This window comes from Microtus pennsylvanicus, chromosome 18 (genome assembly GCF_037038515.1).
Source record: "Microtus pennsylvanicus isolate mMicPen1 chromosome 18, mMicPen1.hap1, whole genome shotgun sequence".
Lineage (NCBI taxonomy): Eukaryota > Metazoa > Chordata > Mammalia > Rodentia > Cricetidae > Microtus > Microtus pennsylvanicus.
In genome coordinates this window covers 10,910,044-10,918,338 of record NC_134596.1, presented here as the reverse complement: position 1 = coordinate 10,918,338, position 8,295 = coordinate 10,910,044, and the positions used below count along the sequence as shown (strand labels likewise).

General features: G+C 36.7%; 1 non-coding gene across 1 annotated transcript; it reads right to left on the bottom strand.

Moving 5' to 3' along the window:
- Positions 1 to 7,770: 7,770 nt before the first annotated feature.
- LOC142838002 (small nucleolar RNA SNORD109A) lies at positions 7,771 to 7,836 on the bottom strand. The gene has a single exon (XR_012908451.1). It is a non-coding gene; the product is annotated as a small nucleolar RNA SNORD109A (small nucleolar RNA).
- Between the last annotated feature and the right edge of the window lie 459 nt (positions 7,837 to 8,295).

Below are 8,295 nucleotides of genomic sequence, written 5' to 3'. Positions count from 1 at the left end.
TGTATCTCAAAGCCCAGTATTGACTTTTGAGTTTATCTTTCAACTCTCAGTAGTATGTTCAGTTCTAAAACTTGTGCTCCATTTCTGTCTCTGCCCTGAGTGTTTCCCTGTTCATGTCAAGAGAGAAGCCACAGGGAAACATATATGACCATACCTAAATATCAATAATCCCATATAAACTTGAGAGGGTTGCACCTTTGTGATTTGTGTGTTTGTATCTGGATGCCTCTGTCTTCATGATCCTACAATGTTATATTTATTCACCCCCTCCACCGGACTCCATACCAAGGACCACAGCTTTGCTGGGGACTAAGCTAGTCCTATAAACCAAAAGTTATCATATCCCAGCCTATAGTTTCAGAAGTAGACATTTGTTTTAGTGGAGCACAAGCTGGCTCTAGGGACTTCAGCTCTGGTAACTGGTCTCAGATAGCTAGCCTTCTCTGATTTAAAAGGTAAGAGCCAGATAGTGTATAAGGCTGGTTGATAAGTTTCTCAACAGAAGTACTGAACTAGAACCACCATGAATTAATCGTCTTCTGCATCATATAGCATATTTGAAATGAGCAACCTATCAAATACTCTATTCTGCCACAGTTACTGATAACGCACGCCTTTAATCCCAACACTCGGGAGGCAGAGGCAGACGGATCTCTGTGAGTTTGAGACCAGCCTGGTCTACAGAGCTAGTTCCAGGACAGGCTCTAAAGCCACAGAGAAACCTTGTCTCTAAAAAACCAAAAAAAAAAAAAAAAGAAAAAAGAAAAACGCATTGACAGATTATTCTGAGTTGATTTTCTATCAAGAATTATGATTTCCTTAACCAAAAGGAAAATATCATTTGAATTCTTAAAAATGTCATGTTTTCTTTCTTTCTAAAGGTATTTTAATAAGTAAGCATCCTGTTTTGTTGATTGCATAAGATCAAATTTAGCAATATATTATTCACAGACTCCTCCTCCACATAATACTCTTCTCTATTTCTAAGCATAGTAGTCAATTTCTAGTTCATGCTCCAGTCATTAATACTATGTCCAATTCTGAGACATATCTATACTGTCCATTTACTCCCTCATATTTTTCATGCTCCAGTTGAGTCAAAAATCAGAGATAAAGCGTCATCAGTATTCCCGAACATCACGAATAGTTTCATATAAATTTGAGAGGTACTGGTCTTTAGGTTTACATGTCTGAGACAGGTTTCCCTCTCTGTGTGTTATCACCATGAGATAAATCTATGCATCCAAAAGTAAAAGATGCAGTTTCAGGACTTCTTTAAATTCTATGGCTTATATAAAACACTTATTCTTCCTAATTTATGTGTGGCTGGGCATCTAGTGATATATCACATCCTTCTCTGTGTACTGTGTAACAGGTGAACTGCATTTTTATCAGAGCTATAGGAAGATTGACACTTTAAGGAATTTTTATTAAATAAATAGATGAATCTTATATCATACAATATAAGTTATAAATTAGTGAAAACCTTCAGGCTAAAATCAATCAAAAGAGATAAAGAAAGTCATTACATATTAGTCACAGGAAAAATTCATCAAGAGGAAATCTTAGTACTGAACATCTCTACCCCAAATACAAGGGCACCCTCATATGTAAAAGAAACAATTCTAAAGCTTAAATCATATATTAAACTCCACACAATAACATTCCTCTCTCATTGACAGCTCATTTAGAAAAAAAATAAACAGAGAAATAAGGCAACTGACAAACATTATGAATCAAATTGACTTAACAGAGATCTATAGAATATTCCATCCAAACTGGAAAGAATATACGTTCTTCTCAGCACCACATGGAACCTTCTCAAAAATGGAACACAGACTCAGTAACAAAACAAACCTCAACAAATAAAAAAAATGGAATAACCCAATGTAACTTATCAGATCACCATGGTTTAAAACTAGAAGTCAACAGCAATACTAATTCAGAAAAAGCCCACAAACACATAGAAATTAAACACTGCTCACCTGAATCATCAATGCATCAAGGAAAAAATAAATGGAGAAATTAAAGACTTCCTAAAATCAAATGAAAATAACCACACAACATACCCAAATTTATAGGACACAATGAAAGCAGTATTAAAGAGGAACATTCATAGCAGTAAATTTCTACATAAATAATCTGGAAAAATCCCATAGTAGTAAATTAATGGAATATTTGAAAACTTTAGGACAAAAAGAAGCAAGCTCACCTAAGAAAACTAGACAGCAGGAAATAATCAAATTGAGAGCTGAAATCAACAAAATGGAAACAAAGAAAACAATACAAAGAATCAATGAGACAAAAAGTTGGTTCTTCAAGAAAATCAACAAAATAGACAAACCTTTATCCAAACTAACCAAAGGAAAGGGAGAAAACATCTAAATTAACAAAATCAGAAATGAAAAGGGGGACATAACAACAGACACAGAGGAAATACAGAGAATTATCAGATCATATTTTGAAAACCTGTACTCTACAGAATTGGAAAACTTAAAAGAAATGGGTAACTTTCTGGATAAATATCACTTATCAAAATTAAATCAATACCACATAAGCAAGTTAAACAGACCTATAACTGCTGAAGAAATAGAAACAGTAATCAAAAGTCTCCCAACCAAAAAAAAATCCAGGACCAAATGGTTTTAGCTCTGAATTCTACAAAACATTCAAAAAAGAACTAATACCAACACTCCTCGAATTATTCCACACAATAAAAACAGAAGGAACATTGCAAAATTCTTTTTATGAGGCTACAATTACCCTGATACCCAAACAACAGAAAGATATTACTCAGAAAGAGAATTACAGACCAATCTCACTCATGAACATTGATGCAAAAATACTAAATAAAATACTGGCAAATTGAATCCAAGAACACATCAGAACCATGATCCACCCTGATCAATTCAGCTCCATCCCAGAGATGCAGGGATGGTTCAACATATGAAAATCCGTCAATGTAATCCACCAAATAAACAAACTGAAAAATAAAAACCACATGATTATCTCATTAGATGCCAAAAAAGCTTACAAGAAAATACAACATCCCTTCATGATAAAGGTCTTGGAGAGAACAGGGATACAAGGAACATAACTAAACATAATAAAGGCAATATACAGCAAGACAACAGCCAACATCAAACTACATGTAGAGAAACTCCCTGCAATCCCACTAATATCAGGAATGAAACAAGGTTGTCCACTCTCTCCATATATATTCAATATAATTCTTATGGTCCTAGCTAGAGCAATAAGACAAGAAAAGTAGATCAATCAGCTACAAATCAGAAAAGAAAAAGGCAAGCTCTGTTTGCTGATTATGTGATATTTTACATAAGTGATCCCAAAAATTCTACCAAGGAACTTCTATAACTCATAAATACATTTAGTAATGTAGCAGGATATTAGATTAACTCAAAAACATCAGTAGCCCTCCTGTACACAGATAATAAGGGGACTTGGGAAAAAATCAGAGAATCAACACCCTTCACAATAGTCACAAATAGCATAAAATATCTTGGAGTAACTCTAACCAAACAAGTTGAAGACTTGTATGACAAGAACTTTAAATCTTTGAAGAAAGAAATTGAAGAAGACACCAGAAAGTAGAAAGATATCCCATGCTCTTGGGTATGCACACTTAACAAAGTAAAAATGGCAATCTTACTAAAAGGAATCTACAGATTCAATGCAATGCCCATAAAAATCTCAGCAAAATTCTTCACAGACCTCAGGAGAACACTACTCAACTTCATATTGAAAAGCAAAAAAACTCAGAATAGCCAAAACAATCCTGTACAATAAAAGAACTTCTGGAGGTATCACAATCCCTGACTTCAAACTTTACTACAGAACTACAGTAATCAAAACAGCCTGGTATTGGCATAAGTACAGACAGGAGGACCTATGGAACAAAATAAAAGACCCAGATATTAATCCATATGCCTTGAACACTTGACTTTTGACAAAGAAGCAAAAAAAAAATCAAATGGAAAAAAGAAAACATATTTAGCAAATGGTACTGGTATAAATGGATATCAACATATAGAAGAATTAAAATAGACCCATATCTATGACCATGTACAAATCTCAAGTCCAAACAGATCAAAGACCTCAACATAAAGCCAGCCACACTGAACCTTGTAGAAGAGAAAGTGGGAAGTACACTGAACACATTGGCACAGGAGACCACTTCCTAAATATAACCCCAACAGAACAGTCACTGAAAGAAACAATTAATAAATGGGACCCCCTGAAACTGAAAAGCTTCTGTAAAGCAAAGGACATGGTCAACAAGATAAAACAACAGGCTACAGGATGGGAAAAGATTTTCACTAACCCCACATCAGACAGAAGTCTGATCTCCAAAATATACAAAGAACTCAAGAAATTGGTCACCAAAAAACCAAATAATTCAATAAAAATGGAGTACAGACCTAAACAGAGAAATCCCAACAGAGGAATCTAAAATGGCTGAAAAACACTCAAGGAAATGCTCAACATCCTTAGTCAGCAGAGAAATGCAAATCAAAACAATTCTAAGATTCCATCTTACACCTGTAAAAATGCCCAAGATCAAAAACACTGGTGACAACTTATGCTGGAGAGGTTGTGGGGAAAAGGGAACACTTCTGCATTGCTGGTGGGAATGCAAGCTGATATAGCCCCTTTGGATATCAGTGTGACGATTTCTCAGAAAATTAGGAAAACCCTTTTTCAAGACCCAGTAATATCACTTTTGGGTATATAACCAAAGGATGTTCATAGCAGCATTGTTTGTCATAGCCAGAACCTGAAAACAGCCTAAATGCCCCTCAACAGAAGAATGAATAAGGAAAATATAGTACACTTACACGATGGAGTACTACGTTAGAAAAAAATGACATCTTGAATTTTGCAGAAAAATAGATGTAGCTAGAAAACATATTTTGAGTGAGGCAACCCATACACAGAAAGACAATTATCACATGTACTCATTCATAAGTATTTTTAAAACATAAATCAAAGAAAACCAGCCTACAAATCACAATCCCAGAGAACTAAGAAAACAATAAGGGCACTAAAATAGATTTACATAGAACTAATCTACATGGGAAGTAGAAAAAGACAAGATCTCCTGAGTAAATTGGGAGCATGGGGACCTTGGGAGAGGTTTGAAGGGGAGAGGGAGAGGCAGAGAGGGGAGAAGAGGGAAAAATGTAGAGCTAAATAAAAATCAATCAATCAATAACTAAACACCAATCCAAATATCCACCCCACCTTTTCCAATTTCCTCCACCCACCCTCTCACCCCACCCCCTCTAATCCTAAGAGAGGGTAAGGCACTTTGCTTTGTGGAAAGTCCAATGCCCTCCCTACTACATCAAGGCTGAGCATGGTATACATCCAAAGAGAATAGGATCCAGAAAAATATTACATGCAGTAGAGTTAAATCCAATGCCACTGTTAGTGACCCCTCAGTCTGCCCAGCCATACAACTGTCAACCACATTCAGAGGGACTAGTTTGGTCCTATGCTTGTTCCTTCCCATTCCAGCTGGAGATGGTGAGCTCCCTTAGCTTGGGTAAACTCTTTCAGTGGATAAACCCTTCATGGTCTTGACCTCTTTGCTCATATTCTCATTCCTTCTACTCTTCTCTAGACCTTGGGAGCTCAGTACATTGCTAAAATGTAGGTCTCTGGCTCTGTTTTCATCTGTTGTGGGATAAGGGTTTCATAGTGATATTTAAGATAATTATTAATCTGACTATAGGGCAAAGCCAATTCAGACACCTTCTCCTCCATTGCTTAGGGTCTTATTTGTGGTCATCCTTGTGGATTCCTGGGAATTTTTCTAGAGCCAGGTTTCTTGCTAACCCTATAATAGCCCCCTCTATCAAGATATCTCTTTCCTTGCTATCACATCTGTCCTTCTTCCATCTCAAGGATCCCATTCCCTCAAGTCCTCCTCAACACTCCCCCTCTCCTCTCTTCTTCTCCTTCTCACCTTTCTTCTGTCTCCACGCCTATGATTCCAATTTTTCAGGAGATCTTGTCAGTTTCCAATTTCTAGGTGGGTCTACATATGTTTTACTTTGGGTTCACCTTATTACTTAGCTTTTCTAGGATCACGAACTATAGGCTCAATGTCCTTAATCATATATAATAAAGGAACTTCTGGAGACATTACCATCCCTGACATCTAGCTTTATTACAAAGCTACAGTAATGAAAACAGTTTGGTATTGGCATAAAAACAGAGACGTTGACCAATGGAATTGAATTGAAGACCTGGATATTAATTCACACACCTATGAACACCTGATTTTTGACAAAGAAGCTAAAATTATACAGTGGAAGAAAGAAAGCATCTTCAACAAATGGTGCTGGAATAAGTGGATGTCAACATAGAGAAGAATGTAAATAGATCCATATCTATCATCGTCCACAAAACTCAAGTCCAAATAGATTAAAGACTTCAATATAAATCCGACCACACTGAACCTGATAGAAGAGAAAGTGGGAAGTAGCCTTCAATGTATGGGCACAGGAGACCACTTCCTAAATATAACCCCAGAAGCACAGACCCTAAAGCAACAATAAATAAATTGGATCTCCTGAAAATGAGAAGCTTCTGTAAAACAAAGGACACAGTCAATAAGACAAAAAGGCAGCCTACTGAATGGGAAAAGATCTTCACCAACCCCACATCAGACAAAGGACTGATCTCCAAAATATATAAAGAACTCAAAAAATTAGACATTAAAATTCTAAATAGGCCATTTTAAAAATGGAGTACTGAACTAAACAGAATTCTCAACAGAAGAATTTAAAATGGTCAAAAGATACTTAAGGAAATGTTCAATTTCCTTAGCTATTAGGGTGATGCAAATCAAAGCAACTCTAAGATGCCATCTTACACAAGTCAGAATGGCTAAAATCAAAAACACTAATAATAGCTTATGCTGGAGAGGATCTGGAGTAAGGGGAACACTCATCCATTGCTGGTGGGAATGCAAACTTGTACAACCACTTTGGAAATCAGTATGGCAGTTTCTCAGAAAATTGGGAATCAACCTACCTCAGGATTCAGCAATACCACTTTAGAGAATATTTCCAAAAGATGCTCAATCATACTCCAAAGCATCTGTTCAACTATGTTCATAGCAGCATTATTTGTAGTAGCCAAAACTCGGAAACAACCTAGATGCCCCTCCACCGAAGAACGGATAAATAAAGTGTGATACATTTACACATTACAGTACTACTCAGGGGTAAAAAGCAATGACATCTTTAATTTTACATGTAAGTGGCTGAAATTAGAAAACATTATCCTAAGTAAGGTAACCAAGACCCCAAAAAATGAGTATGGTATGCACTCACTCATAAATGGATACTAGCAATATGTAGATTCCTAAAGGCAGTCTGCCCTATTATTTGCCATCTGTCAAAACTGGAATGCCAGTCAGGCTCTGAAACCTCTTCAGTCTTAATATGACCTAATACCTGGACTTCAGATTCTTATGGCATGAGTTGTTAGGGATTTTCAGAGAGTTGTTCTCATCATTGATAGAGATAAACCTTATCTCAACGCAAAAAATATAACCACAGCCAGTGAATCTTTGGGAATCTTGTAACCTTAGCTTTGGGTGCAATTGGGACACTATCAAGACACTCTCAAAATCTCAAATGCTAAAGCCAGATTGGACAGTTATCTCATCTGTGAAAACTATGAAGAATAAGCCAGGGTCTGAAACCCTAATTGCTCTTATTAGAGGACCTCATATCTGGACCTCAGATTCCCATTGACATGAGTCTCTCAGCATCCTCAGACAGGGTTTCTCATCATCGATCCAGATAAGCCCTCTCTCAATACATGAGCATTTCCATGGCCAAGAGAAACTACATAAAGTTTGTCATCTTAACCTTGAAAACGAAGAACAGAATTGTGTAGAGCATGTTTCTCAGTATCAAAACAGAGGTATTGAGTCTGACTCAGCATGCATACATTGTCTTTTGTACCTTAATTCAAATCTAAGTTAAATGTAATATCAGAATACTCTATTGTGATGAACCCTAGCAGCTTGCCATTAGGTAAGAGACCTACAGGCAGGCTGCACCACCACAGCTGCCACCCACTTTACTCTTTTCACAGAGAAACCAACTCATTACCCATCCTCCCCTTCCCCATCATCCTCATCTTGGACAATCATCTCCTGCTACTTCAGAAGCTCCTATAGGCACAGTGCCACCTATACCAGTTGCAAAAACAGGTGATTGATGATCTCCCTTGTAGACTGCACTAATCTCTAGG